The sequence below is a fragment of the Pipra filicauda genome, unplaced genomic scaffold (assembly GCF_003945595.2).
Source record: "Pipra filicauda isolate LSUMZ 115617 unplaced genomic scaffold, ASM394559v2 scaffold11_size5308982_pilon, whole genome shotgun sequence".
NCBI lineage: Eukaryota > Metazoa > Chordata > Aves > Passeriformes > Pipridae > Pipra > Pipra filicauda.
In genome coordinates this window covers 917094-939231 of record NW_024103652.1, presented here as the reverse complement: position 1 = coordinate 939231, position 22138 = coordinate 917094, and the positions used below count along the sequence as shown (strand labels likewise).

At 37.1% G+C, this 22138-nt stretch overlaps 1 long non-coding RNA gene across 2 annotated transcripts in view; it reads left to right on the top strand.

Moving 5' to 3' along the window:
* Nucleotides 1-12584, top strand: part of LOC113987653 — a 96731-nt gene extending 84147 nt beyond the window's left edge. For both annotated transcript variants that reach the window (XR_005565463.1, XR_003540604.2), the window contains one exon: nt 8888-12584. This is a non-coding gene — a long non-coding RNA (uncharacterized LOC113987653). The remainder of the gene's footprint in view (nt 1-8887) is intronic.
* The last annotated feature ends 9554 nt before the right edge of the window (nt 12585-22138 follow it).

Below are 22138 nucleotides of genomic sequence, written 5' to 3'. Positions count from 1 at the left end.
CTAGAACATAAAGAGATCTAAAGAAAGGCCCATTGTTTTTTTCCCTTCATACTAAATTTCTTTATGGAAATCGGGAATTCTTTATGCCTGGAAATGTATAATGCATAAATGTTGGGTAACTATTTATAATTTTATATCATACTGCTAAACAATGGAAGGGGGAAAGGGACAAAACCAAGCTTGCCAGTGTAGAGTGATGGGATGGTGCACCAAAACTTGAGGAAAGAAGCACCAATGCACGTGGCGTGAGGAACAAACAAGAGGAGCTCGAAGCTTTAGCCCAGTCCCAGAGATTTGACATCATTTGCATGTGAAACCTGGTGACTGGAGTGCTCTCTTGGGTGGTTACAGGCTCTTCAGGAGGGATAAGCAGGGCAGAAGAGGCAGAGGGGTGGCACTGTATGTAATTAGAATTATGAAGTGAGCAACGCCACAGTCAAGAGCCTCTGGGTGAGAACCAAGGGGCAAACAAATAGTGTGGATGTCATTGTGGAAGTCTGCTATAGACCTCCCAGCCAGGACGATGACACCAGTGAATTATTCTTTGAGGAACTAAGGGACATTTCCAAGTCAACTGCCCTTGTCCTTATGGGGAACTTAAATTTGCCAGAAATTAACTGGGAGTATCACACAGCTGGCACAATCTGGGTCAGAAGATACCTAAAAAACCTTGATGACAACTTTATGGAACAGGTCCTAAGGGAGCCAACTTGGAAAGCTGCTCTCCTCGATCTACTGCTTGTCAACAGAGTGGATCTCATGAATGAAGTGGAAATTTGTGGCTGTCTTGGTCACAGTGACCATGAAGTGATTGAGTTTAAAATCTATGTTGACAGGAGGAAAAGTGCCAACAAAACCTCAACTCTGGACAGAAGGAGAGCAGACTTCTGGCTACCCAGGGAATTAGTAAGTAAGGTCCCCTGAGAAAATGTTTTTGCAGGTGCTGGGGTACATCAGCGCTGGTCATTTTTCAAACGTCAGCTCCTAAGGGCACAGGAGCAGGCAATTCTCAAATGCCGGAAGTCAAGTAGGTGAGGTGGAAGGCTGGCTTGGCTGAGCAGGGATCTTCTCTTGGAAATAAGGCAAAAAAGGAAGGTGTGGGCCCAGTAGAAGCAAGGTCAAGTGACATGGGAAGAGTACAGAGGTGCTACTTGCCGCTGTAGGGAGAAAATTCATGTGGCCAAAGCTCAGCTGGAGTTGAAGCTGCCAGAAATGTGGGGGACAATAAAAAGAGTTTTTTTTCAAATATATTAACGACAATAGGCAACATAGAAGTGTCATCAGCTCATTACAGGATGATGATGGTCCCCTCATAAACAGGGACTGAGACAAGGCAGAGATGTTTAATGCTTTCTCTGCTTCTGTCTTCAACACAGATGAGGGACCAAGGGGATCTCAGTGCCCTGAGCTGAAGGACCAAGACTGAGAGAATGATGAACTCCCAGTCGACCCTGAAATTGTGTGGAATCTGCTACTCAAGCTAGATCCCCACGATTCTATGGGGCCTGATGGGATTCATAAAAGAATTCTTAAAGAGCTAGCTGATGTCATCACAAAACCTCTCCTGATGATTTTTGAGGAGTCTTGGGAATCCAGAGACATCCCAGCTGACTGGAAGTTGGTTAATGTCCAAATTTTCAAGAAGAACAAGAAGCAGAACCCCAGAAACTACAGGCCTATCAGTCTCACTTCACTGCCCGGTAAAGTTAGGGAGAAGGTTATTCTGAGAAGTATTGAAAACTACCAGAAGGACAACACTGTCATTGGTCTCAGCCAGCATGGCTTCATGAAAGTCCTGCTTAACAAACCTGATTTCCTTTTATGACAAGGTAACCCACCTAGCTGATTAAGGGAAGCCAGTTGATGTAATCTTTTCAGATTTCAGTAAAGCTTTCAATACTGTCTCTCAAAGATTCTGGATAAAATGTCCAACACACAGCTGGATAAACACATCTTGTGGTGGGTGAATAATTGGCTCAGAGGTTGAACACAGACAGTGATAATGAATGGGATCACATCAGACTGGTGACCTGTCACTGGTGGGGTTCCACGGGGCTCTATCTTAGGCCCTGTGCTCTTCAATACCTTCGTAAATGACTTGGATGCAGGACTAGAAGGAATATTAAGCAAGTTTGCAGATGATACAAAACTGGGAGGAGCTGCTGAATCCCTCAAAGTCAGGAGGCCCTGCAGAGAGACCTCAACAAATTAAAGGACTGGGCAATCACCAGCCATATGAAGTTCAATAAGGAAAAGTGCCGAATTCTGCAGCTGGGATGGGGCAAGCCTGAATGTATGTATAGACTGGGGAATGAGAGGCTGGAAAGCAGTGCCATGGAAAGGGACCTGGGGGGCCTGGTCAATGGCAAGTTGAACATGAGACAGCACTGCCTTGGTAGCCAGGAGGGCCAATCGTGTCCAGGTCGTCAAGGGAGAGGATTGTTCTGCTCTACTCTGCACTGGTGTGGCCTCACCTTGAATATTGTGTGCAGTTTTGGGCACGACAATATAAGAAAGATATTAAGCTCTTAGATAATGTCCAAAGGAGGGCAACAAAAATGATGAAGGGCCTTGAGGGGAAGCCGTATGGGGAGCAGCTGAGGTCACTTGGTCTGTTCAGCCTGGAGAAGAGGAGACTGAAGGGAGACCTCATTGCAATCTATAACTTCCTCTTGAGGGGAAGAGGAGGGACAAGCACTGATCTCTTCTCTATGGTGACCAGTGACAGGACCCTGGGGAATGGCCTGAAGTTGTGTCAAGGGAGGTGTAGGATGAATATTAGAAAAAGGTTCTCTACCCAGAGGGTGGTTGGACACCAAGCACTGACAGAGTTGAAGAAGCATCTGGACAATGCTCTCAGACACATGGTGTGACTCTTAGGGGTGGTCCTGTGCAGGGCCAGGAGTTGGACTCAGTGATCCTTGTGGGTCCCTTCCAACTCAGCATATTTTATGATTCTGTGGATGCTAACAATAACAGATGTTACTGATATATTTTTGTAAGATTTTGATGGAATCTACAACTGTGTTTTATATGATTTCAAGATTTCATTGCATTTACTGCAGATGATCTTAATGTCCTTTCCTGAACTAAAAATAAGCCTTGTGTGTGTATTTCCAGAGGAATAGGTGAAGGGCTAATGAATCTACTAATTTACATTCCCTTTTCAAAACAAGTTTCTTTCCTAGTGTCCTCTAAGGAATAAAGGAACACTCCTGAGCAAGCAAAAATATAGCATTTTCCTATCTTTTTCCGTTTTCAGTTCTGGAAATGCATATCAAATACACTAGTAGTCTGATCCAGACTATCACGCAAGTAATAGCTAAAGATGTCTGAAAGAAATGTCTACAGTTTTGGGGGATGCTAAACTTCTTGTGAGACAAGAAAGATCATCTCAAATGTTTTGTTGCATTGGTGGTAGTGTTTCAATATGTTTCTGAAAGCCTTCTCAGGTACAGCACTCATGTAACAGACTGCTGCTGATTTGTCCTCCTAGCAGGGAAGCACAGCTGGAGCACAAGATTTGTTTACCTGAACAACTTTCTTTTTCATTTTGTTCTTTGACATGCCTAACAAGATTCTCTTACAGGTCATAAGGGAGTGACTTCTGCTGAGAAAAAAAAAAAAGAACGCTGCATAATGGATAAAGGCAAACTAATTGAGCCCATTTTCTGAGTCACTTGTCCATCTTCAGATAACCCTGCTTCATGACTAGAGCATGTCATACACCTTGCTTAATTGTATAGGTCAAGTCTGTAAACCTTACTGTGAACTACTGATTGCTGGTGAAAAGATTAGGTGGCCAAGGTTTGGGATTTGGGATGTAAAGTAGACTGTAATTAGACTAGATTAGGTATTTCAGATTTGTGTAGCCCAGGGCTGGTCTTACATCTACTTTGTCCTTATTGTCCTCTTAATTTCCTAGTACACTGCACAGATATGTTAATTTACTGCTCATGCTGAATGTAAGGTCACAGTGTCTCACTTTTGTCTGTACTTGAGTGCTTATCACCTATTCAAGAGTGCCATTTCTATTTACCTTGTGTATTTGATGATTGGTCCTCAGTAAGTCCCTCTGAAAGAATACTGATCAGGTTTTCTTTTTTCTCTAACAGCTGCTCAGTAATTTCACAAGATGTAATGTAAATGTATTCATGAAGTAAAGTGAGTCCCTCTCAGCTCATGTTGATTGTGCTTGTGGAGGTGTTCACAAGTCTGTTGAATGTATTCTGCTTTTTTTTTAAGCAAGAAGAATGCAAACAGAACACCGTATAAAGAAAAGCTTGACCTTTTTTTTCTGTTTCTGAATCTCTTTCTCTCCTACACACAATACGAATGTTGATTCCAATGGAAGATGTGGCTAAATCCCCTGTATTATTTGAGTATTGCAAGAGGTGATTTTGTGAAACAGCCATTTATGTTTAAGCCCAGTGCACTTCTCCTCCTTGGCCATTATTTTTAGCAGGCATTCAGTAAGATCTGAAACACAGTCCAGATGTAGATCTCAGACACAGTCGAAGAGGGTTAGTTTTTTTTAATAAAATATTCTGCAAAAGCATTTCAGTTCTTATGTTCAGTGCTTATGTGAGAAAATAAAACTGATGATCTAGAATTTTAAAATATACTTCATTTTTATAACTTATAAAATGACAAGTGAGAGAGAATGGCAGATGGACTATTTGGCTTAAAGTTCTAACAAAAATGGAAACAGAAGATGACAATAATCAGGCAAATATCATTGCATCAGTGAAAGTTCACACAGCAGCTTGGTTTAAAAGTATTGAAAAGTTACCTGGCCAGTTTGCAAGCATTTCAAATCAGCAAGAATGACCAATTTCTGCTACAAAAGACACAGAATACTCTAAAACTTTGTCCAGTGAGGCTATCTGTTTGTGGATCAGGCCTAATTTCTTCTGCTGGTGATTTTCTGCTTTGCATGAAATAGTTACAGGATTTGTCGGACTAAGGAGACAGAATATGTAATGGTTCATGACTAGCATAATAGTACAGTGATTAGAGTACTTATCCAGGAGGAAGGATGCTCCTAAGGGAGCAGGGGTGGGTAGTGGCGGATAAAGGTGCAGGTTCTTCTTGGCTATGTATGAAAAATGTGTTTTTTGAAAAATGGCTTAAAAAAACCCAGTTGAAGTTAATACTCTTGGCATTTGAGAGGTAATTTTTGGGAAAAGTAAGTATCAGAAGTAGTGCATGTTCAGAGAAATTCAGGGAACTCTTTTTTCCACGTATGACATGTTCTTATCAGGAACCATTCTGCTCCACATTTCCTTGCAAGGCTAAATAACACTTTTCAGGAAAATACATCTCAAACTTCTAAATGCCAAACTATAGTACATAAATATTTCACCTGAGACTCAAATTTTGTCGAAAAAGATGCAGGAGACATAATATTCTAGAAAGGCCACCTATAACTGTCAGGATGTCTTACTGTATCTTCAAAATAATTATTCTTCATTTTTAATTTAAACAATTGAGAGTGATAAGAATGAGTTGGTTTGTGTGCAATGTTGGTGTTAAAACCAAATTAATGCCTTTCAGGATAAGGATTGTTTGAAAGATAAACATTCCATGCTGTTGAGTGAAATAGAAATTGGTGTATGGCTATTCTTTCTCCCTTGTTCATGTCTTACACATTTTAAATTAAGCTAGGCAACATATATAGATTCTTTTTTAGTTACTGTCATAATGTTTATATTTATGTTCAAATTAGACTCTAGCAATGTACATCAAATACATTCTTGACCATTTATTTACTATTTTCATATATCTTTAATCCATGGTATGTGTTTGTTTGCTACAATGTGATGGCAGTATTCCATTCTCTGCCAAGATGTTAAAATAAATATTTGAAAATAATGTTATGACTCATGTTGTCAAGGTTTACTTCCAAGATCATGCTAGCAGCTTCCCCTAGGAAATACCCTTTTTTTAAAAAAAGAAGAGAATTGAGTATCCAAGTAATTTTTAGGTCACATTCAGTGAATAACATTGACATTATTTAAAATGCTATCTACTTAGTCAATAACAAGGGAAAGAATAGGACAGGATGTTGCAGGTAGGAGACGGATTTACAAAAATGTGCCTGAAAGCGGAATGGAAGCATTACTGAATGATTTTCAAATGCTTAGCATTTTCAAGCTGTCATGTTCACATTTTCTGTATATTTTTCACACATGGAAAAATGTCTAAAGTTACATATTTTTCACATATGACAGCTAAACTGCTTTCAGAATAAATGCCCTGCACTAATAGTTCTGCAGTTAATTAAAACTGCTAAAAATTACTATGTATTTTACAAATTAAATTTACAAAGCTGCAGCTCAGTCTATTCTAGAACTTAATATTTTAAGGGCAGACCTAATAGACATTTAAATGCTAGATTCCCCTAAGCCAAAATTTTCAAAATGGATTCTTCACTGTGGAGTTAAGAATTCTAAGTTTTCTGCAGATAGCTTAGTGTTTCAGAGAGAAATGTAGTAACCGGTGATGTAGATGTTTAGGGAAGCAGACATTTAGTATGTAGTGCCTGACTTGGAGTCTAGTAGCTATGGATATAAGTGCAGAGAGCTGATTTCCATGTTCCCAGGCCTGTTTATACATTTTACATGAAAAATTTTTCAATGACATATTGAAGTAACTGGAAGAAAACAGAACCCCCCTCTCCTATTTCTCTTCAATAATATGAAACCTTCAAGCAGAAGGTCATACCCATTCTCGCTGGCTTGGACTGAGCTTTCTTGCAGACTAAAAACTTTGAACAGCTTCAAATGGAAAGATAAAGACTTCCTGATTCCACCCAAACCAGGATACCTTGATGGCTCTGGCGTTCTTGTGGAAGATGAGGATTTGCATGTTTCCCTGTATTCAGATTAAAAATGACCATGTTTAAAGAATGTCATGTGTTGATCTCACTTATTTGAGATTAGTAAAATGACAATTCATTCCATTTTTTCTCAATAGGAGAAATCACAATTTCCCAGTCCTATAGCTGCAGACACTCAGTGCTTCCAGCAGAAGAGAAGCAATCCACAAAGCTTTCCTTAGAGATCTTTCTTTTTCCCTAGTAATCCTGAAGTCATTCCTTCTTGCTTTCAGTTTGCCTCACTCTCCTTCTTTAATAAGACCCCAAGATCTTACAATTTACTTAAAACATGATGCTTGTTCCTCCCAGATGTTTCAAGCGTTTAAGTCAGAAACTGGCAGCACCTAGAGAGTTTATGAATTTGAGCTCAGCAGGGGTTTTGAGCCTGCATCACTGGACTTAGGGCCTGGAAACCTACCTGAGACCTTTTTTCTCCTATTTTTGTACTGAAAATATTTTCTGTTGATAATATATATATAAAAGCTAGCTAGTTCTAAAGCAAATGGAACAAAAATCCTCTACTCTTTCACAATAGGTTATTAGCACAGAAATTACTGTTATATGAGTGAAGATTAACTCTTGCGCCTACTTTACTAGATTCATACTTCTACCTTCAACTCTCTTTTCCCATTATAGTTTTCCATTCTACCAGGTGGGTAAAATTTTATATATAAATTTGGAATGAATACATTTTAATTAATATGATAGTGAATGAAAAGATTTATTGAACCCTATGTTAAAGAATAGCACAAAACAACATGACTGAAAGTATACTGACATAAACATAATAATTTTTTAATCTCATTATTGCAGTACATTATTTCTGAAATTTAAAACCTTTCTAGAATAAATTTCTATCAGATCCTTCTCCCTTTGTTCTTTAGATTTCTATCTGTTGTCTTATACCTGGCAGATATGCGTGTATGCACTCATAAGTGAGGAATAGAACAGGGTTGAAGGAGGTGGATTTAAAGCTGCAATCAATTAATCTGTTGCTAGGGAACTGTCAGCTGCCCACTCAAAAAATAGCAATCAGCTAGCTGGAATCAGCAGGATATAAAATGGAATTACAAAACATTCCAGTCCCCCCTCTTGTGGTTTTTTTTTTTTTTTTTTTTTTTTTTTTTACTTTACTAGTGCTTTTTTTTTGATTGGGGAGGGAAGGGAAGTTTGATAGCAAGGGTCAAAATGTCTTACATGTTTCACTTTTAATTGAGGCTCTTAATTAACTGGCAGCAGTAGTTTGGGCTTGTATTTGGCTATCTTTATCAGTGTTAACCAATATGAATTAGAGTGCTGCAGTGTGTGGAAATATTTTACAGAAAAGCTCATTTGACCACACCAGGTTAGCTTAATGTGGTCTGATCTGGAAATACACTGAAAATCATAAATATTTTTATAGAATGTCAGTTAATTAAAGCTTAATGAATTTTGGAGTGAGTTGTGGTTTGCAGAGATAAGAGATGACTCTGCCTGATACATATGGAAGCAGAAGATTTCATTTCACTGACTTAAGAGCTCATTCAAGTAAGCGAGGGATTGCAGACTTGAAACTGAATTTTCCATACGAAGTTCAAATGTGATTTTTGACTCTGGGAAAGCATCTCTCACAGGTTGTTTCAGGCTTGTTTTGTTTGTTCTGGCAGAAAAGGTCTTGTTTTGAAATGACTTGCGCAGTCTGCTTTTACTTTGAAACTTTTAGAGAAATGTTAGAGTAGGAGAACAGAGTTTCTTACTAATGATAGTTTCCACTGTTATTCTTTAAATGTACTGTTTCTGTAATCTTTGGTATTCATAGTTTTCGATATTAATGTTAAAGACTAAAGTGAAGCACTATTAAAATTATGCACGAACTCCATAAGTTTTTTGATGGTCATCTGAGGCAGAATAGACTGGTCCTTGCTGAACAGTGTTCTCACGACTTCTAATTGTAGAGGATAAAAAACTAGGCTAAAGTTTGAAACATTCTTCTAGTCCTATGATTTTGATTCTTACTTCCCTTTCTAGATATGTTGATGTACTGGAGAGGCCAAAGGGAGCAAAAGAGAAGATGATGGACTTGGTTTTGGTCATTCTCCTCTGGAGATCGGGGGAACTACATACTGGGCAGCCTCACCTGGATCCATGAGAAGGTGATGGAGCAAATAATCCTGGAAACCAATTCCAAACAAAAAGGCAGGAAGGTTATTTGGAGTAGCTGACCTAGATTTACAAAGGTGATAAGAAGCTTGACCAACTTCTCTGGCCATGGTTCTGAGGAGCCAGCTGCAATGGACCCTGTTCTGAGCAGGGAAATAAGAGTATATAACGACCAACCTCAGTGATGTATTGGAAATAATTAAGATCACAGTTTATTTCCTGATTGTACAAAGAGTCTTTTTTTTTGTTGGATACTAAGGAAAAGTTAAAAGTCAACATCTTTTCGTGTTCAGTTGAACTGAATTTTCATTGTCTCTATTAACAGTAATTAGTTTTCCCTAATTTTGGCTTTCTTTTCAGACATTGCACAGGCAATGTCAGTGTAGACTTATTGAGAGAAAATAGAAGACAAGTACTCCTCAGACACATGAATGGCTGAAAACACCAACTTCATCGCTATAGGAAAATAGCTTGTGTAGCAAAGAGGCTAATAATAATGTTGACAGATATATTGGTGTAACCCTTATCTGCAGTGAAACTTATGTAGTTGTTTTCCTACTTATCTCCGTTTTTCTAAGATCATTTTACTAGGATAAGATGTCTAAAATCAGATCTTTCTTTGTACATCCCTCAGTGAAATAAATTGACTTTGATTACTGACAAATAATGGAGAATTTATTTTTGAGTGAGAACTGCAGCAACCAGTTTGATGAAGTAGGAAATTCAAAGGTGCTCAGGAAGCAGGTGTGTACCAGTATTTTTAGAAAGGGTAGAACATATATATTTCCCCTAGCTACAAAAGAACTTTCAAACAAAATAAATAACAGTATTATTGAAAATCTGAAGCCCTCTGAACTTTGAGGGCTACACGGATTTCATGGTACCTGAGTGTGAATGCAGAATCACTTATGTATCTAGCTCAAAATCACTGATTTGGAAACTTACACAACATGAAGGTAAATAATTATCCATCACCTTCTGCATCCAATATAATGTATTACATTTATTACTTTATGCCATTACAGAGTAACTGACACTTTCAGCTCTAGCAGCAAACTCTCAGTTGGCTGCAACATAAAAATATCAAGGTATCAGCAAATGACTTTTTACTTTTTTATAGTATATTAAATCTGCAGTTCTGAAAGAGGAAGTTAAATATTAGTTGTTTGTTTGGTTTTTTTTTAAAGTATAGGAGTAAGCACTGAACAAGTTTGTTCCAAGACCAGCACAACTGACGATGGCCTCTTTTGATAGATCTGAATAATTTCCATCCTTACTGCAATAATGTTAATATTTTTTAGCAAGAGGGAGCAGATATGGTAGTTAATATTGAGCTATGTACATGTTAAATGACTGGCAACTGGGTTCACGCTACTTGACCAGACAGCTGCAGCCAAACATTTGTATGTAATATCAAAGAGTTATATTAGTTTTTTTCCATGTGAAAGCATTAGTTTGATCCTCTCCCATCTTATTAATAGAATTTTCATGAACGCTTGTGAGAACATTATTTTTGAGAATATATTCTGCCTTTGAATTGGTAAGATGGGACAAAAAATTGAGTAGGAGAAGTTTTAATCTGAAGATGGAAAGAAAGACATTATGATCTCAAAATACTTTCTTTTGGAAACCAGAGTAAAATAAGCATTTTCTGACAGTGTATCTATAGTTGTCCTCTGTGCAGCAAAGCACATTATAAGTCAGATGATACTGCTCTTGACATTTTTAATGTTGAGGTGTGCAGATTTTTAAAACTATGAGATAGCATTATTGGACTGAAATTATTGGACTATATAACATTAAATTTCATTTTCTCTAAAGTATTACAGCATATTTTCTGTAACTAGAAATAGACTCAGATGTCTAAAGGAAAAAGCCAAACTAAAACCAGTAGCGACAATTTTTTTTCCCTAGTATTTGAAAGAGAATTGAAATTATACTTCTGAGTGAAGGAGAAAATAATTGACAATATTCTGAACTCCTTAAGATTTCATGTGAGATATGGTTCCAAAAGCTCCAGTTCTGGAAATGGGCAACTGATAACTAAATTTGCTTGTATATGTGGTATTTGAGTAATTTATTTGTAAAGGGGTGTTGACTGATGAAATGGTAAAAAAAAAATCCCAGCACTCAAAACTTCAGAAAAGTGACCTGGAAATGGTGAACAAGAAACTACCAGCTTAAAGCCAAGGTGTTGTTTACTAGTGCCTATCAATTTAAGACCTAAAGTATTAAAAAAACAAAAAAAAGACAGTGAGAAAAGACAAGCCAAAAAGGTAAATGTATCTTCTCTTTTGTGGTGAAAATGTGTTGCTGAATGGACATATGATAATTGTAAACAATTAGAACAAGGGAAGGTACATTATTTGTGTTATAACTGTGCCTCCAGGGTGTCCCAGGTAATTTTTTTGGTATTTAATGTCTGTGTAGTGTGTAATGAAACTATGGTCCATGAAGAACCCACATTAGGCATACAGGGAATCAAAATAAACAATATTTTTGAACGTGAAGAAATAAAAAAAGCCCTTTGAAAATTGTTGCTAATCCTTAAGCAGATTCTGAGACGAAAACTGAGGCACGAAACTCAGCAGTGGCAGTGGTGGTGACTGAATTGGGACTTTTAATTATTGTCTTCACTATAATGCAATTCCTCTTATCAAGCATTGTTCAAGGAATGTTGTTTTGGGTTTATTTTTGTCTGGCCTTAGTCAGTCTTCACAATCTGAAAACGTTTTGTTTAGAAATCATCTCAATCTTCATCTGCATATGTAAACTACTTTTCTCAAAAATATTATTTAGAAAGGATGTATTTTTAGTGACAGCTGCCAAAATTTTTTTTGATAATACACTTGCACTAAAACAGTTTCTATTTAATAGTACTTCAGCTGTGAATTTTATTGATCTAGTTTTGTGTAAATATACTGCAGAATTTGGATTTTTCTGTAAATGTAGAAAAAAACCCTAACAGTTCATCTTATCTATTTTTCTTAAGGAGAAGTGACAAGGCTTAGGGGCTATTCTAGTATATTCAATACATTAAATAAAAATTTTGTAATTCTCAGATCAAGCAAAAGCAGGCAAATAGCAGATATTGCTATTTTTTTTACATTGAATATATCAGATCTACTAGAAGATCTACTGTGAAACTACAGTAGAGGAGAATGAGGGGAAGAATGCATGTGTCTTATAACAACTAAAAATGAGTTTTAATATAGGAAGCGATAAAGCTTAGTGAACATGTGAAGGTCATACTACTATTCCATAATACTAGGTCTTGCTATATACGATGTGACTATACATTGAAGAAAAGAAATGTTATTTGGTGAAAACTATATATTGTTGTGCATTTTCTTTCCGTTTAACATTTTCTATGAAGAGTAACAAAAATGTGAGGCAGGATAATTTAGTATAATGGAAATGTATTTTCATATTGCATCATCATTATGTTGCCCTGGCAATACTAAGCATTTTACTATGCCGGTCCATTCATTATTGCTGATGCATACAGCTTGTACTTTTATGAGTTCATCAGTGTGAATAAACTCATCTGTGTAGCCACCAGAAATGCACTTGTATGTTTCATGCTTGATAAGAGAAGTGTCAGACATGACAAACTTTGCCACAGTTGATTAGTATCTTGAGTTTACAGATTATCTAGACTACCGCTTGGTATCACTTTTGCTGCTGAGGGCACCAAACATGATCACCCCTCCAGGATTTGATACTCTTTCACAATTGTGCTTTAGGAATGATACTCAAAGACCCTTTAAAGCACATTCTGCTCTCTCTCTCTCTCTCTCTTTCTCCTCCCCTCCCCCTTTCCACTGCATTGGGATGGAGTTGAGAATTGGAAACATGAAAGGTGAAGATCATGGGTTGAAATAAGAACAATTTACTGAAAATCACAATGAGATAAGAAAACAAACAATAACAGCAACAATATTAACAACAAAAGTATACAAGAAAGAGTGATTCACATACAAAAATATTCATTGCAGACAGTGAACAATATGGGATGGTTCCCCCCCCATGTTTTTTTTAAGGGAAGGAACACCTTTCTCCACAGCATCGAGTGAGAGGCCCTTTCCCCTGCCCCTGGCAATGATGTGAGATGGTATCCACTAAGATTAGAGTCCTGAATGTGCCATTAACCCTGTCCTGACCAGAACCAGGACACACAAAAAGGCAAAATCATAGTTTCCCATGCAAAGTTTCTTATAAAGCGTATGCATGTGCTGATGTCTTCGGTGTCTTCCATTTCACTTCATCCTTGCTTCAGGAAGACTATAGCACTGCTTGTGCCTTTGAGAAAAAAGAATGACAGCTGTCACTCCTGATTGAGATGAAAATTTATTCTTACCAAGGAATGAAATTTTAAAAATGCTTCACATCTTTCCTAGAATCTGAATGGATTTTTGGGCAGTTGAAGTGGTTCCGTATTAGTAGCGGGTACCGCATCATGAATTACTGAAACTTGATGTCGGATGAATTTATCATCATATGTAACTTAAGTAAGTTTTCAGTGTTAGTAACCATAGTAATGATGGCATCTAGCACTTATAGAGCTTCTACTTTTAAAATGATAGCAAAGATGCCTGTGTTTTTCTCCAAATGTACAATCATACCATTCTCCTTCTTTTAATGATAGCAGAACATTTACCAGCATACTTCAACAAACTGCAGTCCCTCTCTGACTGATAGGCACAAACAGGCAGAAAAAAAGCCTATTATATGTAATCTAGTCTATTTTTAAAGGAAATCTTTTCTACACTGGCTAGAAGAAAAGAACTTCAACCACACTGGGTTTTTTAGAGGCGGATTATTTGTAAACTATTATTTCCCCCCTCTAAATAACTATTGAGCTGGAATTAGGTATTCTTGGTAGCAGGAATATAATGCAGTAAGGACAGCTGAACTCTAGAAACATTGTGGACAGGTGATATGGAAACTTTGGAATGATAGTGTGTGTTTTATTAAGATTTGTCTGTGATGGAAATAATAATGGATGCTGTACATAATTACATGCTCGTGTGCACCACTGATTCTTCTCATTCCTGATTAGAAACAGGTGAAATATGATATTTGAACTTTGTGCTTACTAATGGGATATGAAGGCATGTTAATTTCTTGTCTCTGCTGGGGCTTTTTCTTGTAAACCAGTGCTTGAGAGTATGCTAACACTGGTGCAGTTATAAGAATTTCTCATAATGGAGGCCAATGGCTTATTCTAAAGGATTCATTGCCAAGGCTGCTGTTCTAGGCCATAAACCAAAAGAGAAAAGGAGGAATAAAGGTAATTAAATCATAACAGGACGCATTTAAAAAGTGCTGGAGAAAGACGGTCATCTCTAATCTACCTGTCAAAAGTGAAGGAATGCAGTTTCCAGTCTAAAGCCTAGGGATTAAGCAGTAGAAATGCAAATGACACAGAATTTTGCCTGGTACCATCTGACTTTAAAGGGTTTTTGGTACACGTGCTTGATTATTTACATGTGTGTATTTTAAATTAAGATAAGAGAAGGAAACACTGATCAGTGAAATTCAGTTTTGGGATTATGGCACAGATGCATTTCCCATTATAATTTAGAAATATTTCTGGCTTATTTAATTTATAAAGCACCTTAAAAAGTGTACTATTGAGAAGTTTTAATATAAGTAAGTATACTTACATAAAGGTATAATTAGACCATCACTAACAAATCCTTTGTAGTTAAGTTTGTGTCTATTAAACAAAAATATAATACAAACCTCCCATGTAACAACATATGTGTGACTTGAAGATCTGAGACATTACAGTTCTTGTAACACAAAGATGGTTCCCACTGGGTACATGTGGCTGCATAAAATGCATTTCAGACAGTGGAGGTTTGTGGAGGATAGTGGATGTTTAAGTACCTTAAATGAGTAAAACACACGTGGATTTCTTCTCCAGGTAACTCAGCCGCTGTCCACATGCAATCTACCATGGCTCTTGTAGCTGTCCACAGGAGGGGGACATTATACACACTTATGTGACAATTTTTAAATAAATAACCCCCCAGAAGAGTACTTCTGAACCACAGGCTGAACAGAATTTCCAAATTCTGACCTGCTCCTCAGGGTAGCCAAAGGTTTTGTAGGTTGGGGTTACTGCTGAAGGGGCATGAAAGAAAGGAATATTTTGGGTTGGTCAGAGTTCTGTTATGAAAATCTTTAACCAGTATAAGTAGAAATAGGTAAAGCATAAAGCAAGTAACTGTGAGAGCACGACTGACTACTAGGATTCATTGTTCTAATTAGGCTGAAAAATGCAAACTTGGAAAGACACACAGATAGGTATGTACATTTCTACACACGGAATTTAAGAAACATCATCATGAGATGTTATGGCTCAATTTTAATTTAGTTTCTACTGTTGGTGAGGCAAGATACAGAATGACATATTTTTTGACTCATTAATGCAAACTGCACATGAGATAAAAATGGAAATTTTATTATTATTGGCAAAAAAATAATTTTTTTCTTGGTTTTTGAAGTGCTTGAACTATTTTTACCTTGGGAATTCTAGGTGTTGTTTTGATTTGGTTTTTGTTTTTGTTTTTGTTTGTTTGTTTGTTTGTTTTGTTGTGGTTTTTTTTCCAAGAAAGCAGCTAGTTTAGTGTTACAACTTCTCTCTAGGTGTATGCTAAAGTTCTTTCACTAAACAGACACATATACTTTTAGATCGTCCAATAAAGGCAATTAATTCTATGCCTGAAACATCTATAAACTGTGATCCTAATTGCAACTTCAAAGGGAAAGGAAGATGAATTAAACTGCTGTGACTTCCTCAGGTTTATTTTTTTTCAATACCATTAGAAAGTGTCTCAAAAAAAAAATAGTTGAGGTCTCTTATTCCTAAATTCTCCTAGTAGTGGAGGAATTTGGCTGTGCAATTCCATTATTCTGAGGGCTGATTGACTAAATCCAGTGCAACTCTGAGAAATTAACCCTGCTACGCTGATTTGTCATCATCACTGTCTATTAGTCAATTCTAAACCCCTAGACCTTGTGACGAATAAAGTATTCCAGTAAGTTCAGCATTTAAAATTCCATTAAATTACATTCTGAGTTTTTAAACTCAATTATCATGAAATCAATTGTAAAATTTCTTTCTACTAAGAAGTATGAAGAAAATCATAATTCTAACTTACAGCAAATGCTAGATTTTTATGCTGTTGTATGACTTATGGTATCCTGCTGTATGTACTTAGAGCAGGGTAAAAGATTCTTAAGGTCAGCTAAAGTACTCTAAAAATAGCATATACTGAAATGAACAGATTTAGAAATAGTTTCCATTTTAATTTGAACAGTTACTCTTGCAAAACATATGAGGCTTTCCAAGGCTTGAGAAATGCAAACTAAGGAAGAAACAAATGGTACAAGAGAAGTCTGTAAAATCTGACTTGGTCATTTCTGGTTGAAGATTGAATTACAAAGAGGAACTCTGGAGTTGAGGAACTGGGATCTGATTACTAGCTGAATTTTTTTGGGTGCATTTTCTCATGCAAGATTGTACAAAACGTACTGTGTGTAGTTAATCCTTAACCCTTATTGAAGTCCCCAACAGAAAAGCTGTACTCGATGCCTCTTTATTCATGATGAAGCAACTTGACTGAAACTTCAACCAACTAAAGTTAGCAATCACTTGAAATAACAGAGCTTGACAGTGATTGAGGTGCTATTTTTCTAGGGGCCTGACAGCTCAGGTATATACATTGCCAGAGAAAAAAGTATTTATTACTGTCTGCCTTAAAACTGTGTGTTAGATTTATTTTCTTTCTGATAACTTTTGTCCAAGGCATTTTTAGGTCAATATGCTTTCTGAACCATGCCCCTTATAAATCTGAGTTCTTTCATAGAGTTTCTCATTGGAGAAGTTTGGAAGTGAAGAAAGTGTGTCTGTGTGTGTGTGTATGCCTCTAGGGTTTTGTTTTTTTTTTTTTTTTTTTTTTTTTTTCACTTTTATAACTGTTGGCATCTATGTGACTGGGAGTATATAATTTCTATATAGTTTTCCTTTTACACTGCATGACTTTAACGCCTCCTCTCATGATTTAGTTACTGAATAGTACCTATTAAATGAATATCTGAAAAGGGTCAGCAATTAAACAAAATACTTTATACAGCGTGAAGGCTGTCATTCTTTAGGTACATATACTCGTGTCAGTTTAAGCCCCTCCATATACTCATATTTTCTTTTCAAGCAGTTGTTTAGAGACCGCTTGATTCCACAGGATGGAAATGCATAACTGTATAGTGTTCTGAATAAGAGCCCTTAGATTTATTGAAACATTTGTTTTTAAGTTCAATGAATGTAATTCAAAAAAGACCAATGAAAAATAATTGACAGAACCGCCATAATATAGTGTTTTAGAGATGTATTGACCTGAAATAATCCCTATTTATCATAATATTGCATATATAAGTTTCTTTTCCATTCTCTAGGACCCTGTAAAATTAATTGGTTTTTTTGTTTGTTTTGTTTTATTGCGTTTTGGGGGTTTTTTTGTTTGTTTGGTTGATTTTTTTGCTTTTATTCTTGTTTTTTAAATTATTCTAATGCCTTAATTTATTAGGGTCCCTTTATATCTGAGTATGTGGTTAAGGATTTATCTCAAACTCAGCAGTAAGCAACAATTTATTTTGGTCTGGGTGTTATTAATTGATTTCTATAGAAATCAGGTGTTAAAGGTTCTTTGAAGATCCAGAAGTAAATGTCTTGTTTATAATTCCTCGAAGACAAGAGTGAAATAATCCATCTGCATGCATGAGTTTGGTAATTAAATGTTTCTGGAGATCCAGTCTGTAGTTATTAAAGATTTGAACATAATTCAGCTTTCAGTCAAGAATTCATGCAGGAATTTGATGGTAAAACTAAGAAAAGAATTATTGACACAGTTTATCCTTTCCTCTTCCAGCATAATCAAAAAGGTTCCCACTTCTGTCACAGGTTATTCATTCTTTGTATGTAAACCACTTAGAGTCCAGGTGTATTTGTGCTTAATTAGACACTGCTACCTTTGGTCTGTGTTTGGCCCAGCCACCTGTGAAAGTCTGTTCTTTTCCTGCCATGTTATGAGAAAACAAGCTCTGATAAACAAGAACTTCGTCCTTGAAGGAAGCATCTTGTACAAACCGAAATTAATTGGGGCTTCACTATTGGCTGTCAGCCCTCCAAGGACATTTGAAGAAGAAAGTGAAACGGAGGATGATGAAGTAAGCCCCCAGACTCATTCAGAAAAGACCCCCCGAGGTGTAGCAGGCAGGCGTGGGGAAATTCCAACGTACCCACGTGTGCACAGAAGGGGCACCACTTACATAACGGGGGGAGGGACCAAAGGCCTCTCGCTGAGCGGTGCTGGCCACACCTGCCCAGGTAGACGTCATAAAAAGCAGATAGCTCTTCCTGGGAGGATACCTCAAGCTTCACATGGAGGACAACGTTGCCTTTTGCAGGGAACCCTGCTATCTTGTGAGCCTGCTGATGCTCTGCGGAAGCAGCTTCTGCTATGGGTAATTCTAAGCATTCTGGGGTTGGTAAGACAACCTCGTAAGTAACACCTGAGTGAGTGGGGGGTTGTCCTGGGGGCTTGTTTCCCTTCTCTTTCCTGTCTCTTGCCTTCTTGTTCTGTTGGCTACCTCTTTGTAATAAATATTGTTTTGTTGAGCTTTCAGTGGTGCACTGGTTTCAGTTTCGGTATTCCCCCTGCTAAACCAGATATTGACTATTTGGACTGTGATCAACAAAACATTAAAAGAAGAAATTTTCTATATGTGTAGAAGAACACTCCCATTTTTTATGGAAATTTACAGAATGCTCATACAAACTAAAATTTACAAGGTTAGTTAAAAAATGAATGTACATAAGCTAACACATGAAGAAGAATCAGAACCAGTATTGTTTTGAGCAGGGTATATCTTTCAGTCTGATAAAATTAATACTTAGATTTTCTCTTTTTATTTCATCACTTTATAATTTTGAATTGGGACTAAGTTGCGCGCCTGATAACTCTTCAGTGATTTTCATCTTCCTCTTACTTCATAAGATCTGTTGCCTTACTGAAATTACTTTTAATGAAAATAGTTTTAATGAATTCCTTGTATTGAACAAGATGCTTAGTTCATAAAATTTGTTCTAGATTTTTTTAAAATTTAAATTGGTATTTGGTCTAGCAACTTTTTTCTCTTAAATGAATACACGTTCAGAAACTGCCTCTGAAGTCACTGAATTCAGTCAGCTGCTAATGAAAAATCTTTTCATAAACTTGTTGAGCTCCCCTGACACTGAGATCACTTTTCTAAAAAACAAGCATTTACTTGCACAGATTGTTACACTGGTCTCATGTATAGGTATCAACCTGTGATTTTCTCAAGGTTGCTTTATATATATTCTCATGGACACATTATACAAAATTTGCCCAAAACATCATTTTGTTTAAATAATGTGTTCTCAACCAGTTACTCTTTGCAATAAGAATGAAAATGAATTTATTCAACTTCATCAGTGAGCACTGTTTCGGAAAAGGAAAAAAAAAAGGAAAAAGTGACAAATCCCTTCAAGTTAAGCATTCTGGAGACACGCTTTTCTGGAACCAGTGCCGCAGTGAGGAACACTTCTTGATACTAAGTCCTGAATTTTAAACATTTGAAAACACACATTCAGGAGATAGGAGACAACCTTTAGAGATTGATGCTGGTTCTGTGCTGCCCTGATTGGAGGGACCATTGAAAGGCCCAGCATGGCACATGTCCTGGGGAGCATGCTGGCCAGAGCAGCAGTTGCTTACACTCCTGACAGACATCTGTGCTAAGCAGAGGCCCCTTGCAGGGAGCACAGGAGACGAGATAAACACTCTTGTGGGTTGCAAGGGAAATGAGAAAAATAAGTGGCCACTATAAGTGAAATGTTGAACCCATTTGGAAGCTTTAACTTAGACTCTCAAGCCAATAAATAGTTACAGGTACCTTTTGTTTTTGATGGTATTTCTACTTCTCCTAAATCTCCCCAAGGGAATGTAATCACATAATAACATATTCCACAGTAAAATGCAATATCATCTTAAATTATGAGATCATTAAAAAACAGACTGCACTTCTGAACCTTATCTGCTCAGCAACTTTTTTCATTCTTAAATTAACAGTGGTTTGTGCATAATGGTACTTTTCACTGCTAGTGATAAAGAAAGCAAGTACTTGTGTTGGGAGACCAAAAGGTGAAAAATACTATCTGTGACCCAAACTGCATCTGCTCATTGGCCACTAAAAGAAGAGGAAGATTTTGATTTACTAGCCAGACAGCTTTCTCAATTTTCTTGTCAAGAAATATCTTTAAACTGCAATACAGTTATGACAGCTTGGATAACAGCATTTAGCTATACTCCAGCAGCTTGTAGATTTTACATGCTATATGCCTAGACCTGTCAGAGAGACCTGTGTCAGACACAACACTTATAAAAAAATTTTTTATCTTTTCCTGGCACTTGCTGAATGTGAATTCTCCTAGTCACTTGGTATGAATATCAGAGTTTCCCCTCTACAGATGTGGACTTTTAATGTTAATAGAAACTGAACTACTAGTCCTTCATTATTTTTAAAAAGTTGAAAAGGAATATTCATCACACTATAAATATATTGCCAACACCTTGAAATGTATTGCCAGATCTTCAAAGATAGGTAGGCAACTTGTCTTCTGTAGTTGTGATGGTTTTTCCTGTGGTTTTTTTTTTTTTTTTAATAAGCTTAGTATTTTTAACGACAGCATCTCTTAGATAATAGGTCATAAAACACTGAGTTAACAAGTAGACAATAGTAACTGTTCATCTTAACAAAGAGTGGATCTTTATGTGGTTCTGCTTATAACACCCAAATTGCAGATGGTTAATTATGTCTTTTTAATCCAATGGTGTGAGAGATTGGAGAAAATGATTACTGGCTGAAAACAACTGAAATGTGTGTGTGTATTTGGGGGAGGGGGGTTGAAGTGGGGGTGGGAAGGGTAGGGCAAGTTCTGTGTAGGTAGAACGGTGCACTTGTCCACACCCTGCCCCTGGAGCCCCTAGTCCAGCCCCAGAACAGCCATCAAGCCATTGGCACACTGAAAACCCCACCCAGCAGGGGAAGGGCCCTGGGAGTCCAGAACAGATAAAAGCAATTGCACGAGTGCACATGTGTTTGCGGCCCTCTGTTTTGGATTTTATAGCAGCTGAGACCCCACTGGATCCAAGCTGTGAATATAAATCTTTCTCTGTCCTTTTCTCTCTTCCTCTTTTTCTCTCTTTCTCTCTTCTCCTGCCTTCCTCTTTTCAAAATCTGGGTAACTTAAAAGTTAGAGCTTGCTAAGTCAATGTTTTGTGAAGTGCTTTGTTTTGATTGAATGCTTGCTTTAAAATTTTCTAAGTACCTTATTCTACCTCAATGCTCTAAAATTTGCTAGTAAAAGTCTGTTATACAACCTCCCGAGAACTTTGTCAGGTTCCCCCTTACACCACCTCAGGGTATTGAAGTACCTAAGCCCCGCCTTTTCCCTTTTAAAAAACTCGCCAGGCAAGTTTGGGGCTTTACAAATGGATCAATTTTAATAGAATAACCAAAGTTCTTCAAATGCTGTGAGCTGTCTCATAAACCTCTCCTTACATTCTTTTTATATTTGCTCATATGCTTGTAGAGAGAATAATAGAATTATCCCAAGGCCTGTTTCGATTTCTCACTTAATATTACGCTTCATGCCTTTTGAGAAGTTAAGCTTATTGCAGAAGGATATGGACCTCAACAGCAGTGACTTACCACTATCTTTTTGCTCTTTTTTTTCTGTAGCTGTGTATGAGTGTCACAATAGGTGTGGACTGAATTTGCAACATTGCTGTAAAATGCATTTTCCATCCATGGTAAATGTTGTCCCAAATATCGGGATCTATTTCAGGTGTTTTTGCTAGCAATGGCAATATGAAAGTCATCATCTGTTCTTGAGATGCCTAGTCAAGTGTATTTTGGAGTAAATTTAGTAAGATTTGAGATGTACTACCAGGGAAATTCCACTTGTAATGGAAATCTTTCAGTGGGTAATAAATATCTGAATTTATTTTGCAAAGAAAATTTCAG